The sequence below is a fragment of the Triticum aestivum genome, chromosome 5D (assembly GCF_018294505.1).
Source record: "Triticum aestivum cultivar Chinese Spring chromosome 5D, IWGSC CS RefSeq v2.1, whole genome shotgun sequence".
NCBI classification, from domain to species: domain Eukaryota; kingdom Viridiplantae; phylum Streptophyta; class Magnoliopsida; order Poales; family Poaceae; genus Triticum; species Triticum aestivum.
This window is the reverse complement of record NC_057808.1, coordinates 545,045,076-545,046,606: the sequence shown is the minus strand read 5'-3', so window position 1 is coordinate 545,046,606 and position 1,531 is coordinate 545,045,076.

Here is a 1,531-nt window from a genome sequence, read left to right as displayed (position 1 = left end):
CAAGTGGTGAGGTTGGTGTGGCCAATATGCACGTGTTCGTTGTTTTTGGTCGGTAAGTTTGTTTTTGCGAATGGTTGGTAGGTAAATCTAGGCCTTTCAGCTTGCGTAAGCGACCGCAAAAAAAAAACGACACGTCTAAGAAATTGACTGCTCCATTGATCCACCAGACAGACAAACGTCCACGCCAACAGCGATGGAGGAACCATTTTTTTTACTCCTAACCAATATCCATTGACCCTTTCCCTTCGTCTTACCACATTGCTTATCAACTAATCAATCTTCTTTTTAATCCAGCAGCGTAAAGGCCAGGCCAGCAGACGGGCAATGCAATGCAAAGACAGGAAGGCCGGCTCTATTGTACATCGTGTGGCTGTACCCTCTTCTGGCCGCTGGACCTGGCGCTGTGTTGTCCCAGGCGAGGCGTACTAGAGCGCGGATCAAAAGATATATTTTTTACTTTAGAGCTGCAGTGGTAAAAAAAATACGCAAATTGCTTTTCGCTAGCTTATTATAGTGTGTATTGTATTTTTGCAAAAGAAAAAAGAAAATAGTGTGTATTGTAGGCTGCCACTTGTGTAGCGATGGGCCAGTATGCGTCTGTCGCCGGCAGGTGCACGTGGCAAAAAAGGCGTGCTGGGATTAATTAGGAAAAAAAAACTTTTGCTCGTGCTTTTGGTTTAGTTGCGTGTGACTGTGTTGTGAGCTTCATTATTACAGCCTCTCGCCTTCACCTTTGAGCTTGGGGATGCCGGCAGCTCATGGGCTAATTATGTACTAGTACTCTCGTGCGAGTTAAACTTTGCTCGTCATTAATTGTAGTTTGACTACTATGAGTATTAGTGTTAAGGCACGTTATTTTAGTATAAAGACAATAGAGCTTCTCCTACTCCATTATGACACGTTCTACTAAATAAACTCAGTTTATTTGTTAATTAGTAATACTAACATTATATTGCATTAGTATATAAGACACGTTCTACTTAAAAATGAAGAGAGAACCCCCGCAAGAATAAAAGCAGAGAGAAGCCATCAGCTCTTCGCCACCATGTGCCGCCTCGTGTGGATAAACAATGCAAGTAGTAGTAGTAGTAGTACAGTACTAATTTTCTTCTTATTCTCTCTTGCTGTCATTTACATTTCTTCTTCTTCTTGCAAGACCATTATGCATCAAAGTTGTGATCCATGATGTGCACTGCTTGATTCGGTCACCAATTAATACCTCTGGCTGTTTAGGAAGAACCAATCCAGTTTTCATTACTAATAATTTCCAAAACGAAATTGCTATTAAGGCTAGTCATAGTGGGAGTAAGACTACCCACAGTGGGAGTAACATAGGTGATAACATCACACATATCTAGATAAAATAGATGATGTGGCAAGCAATAAATGAAGAAATGGAGGAAAGCGGTAACATAGCTAGTTACTAGTAGTATGAGTTACATCACACATATCAAGGCAAAATGAGTCTATAGCCTAATAAATGAAGTGTTGCATATTACCACACATATGTTACTCCCCACTATAGAGGTAG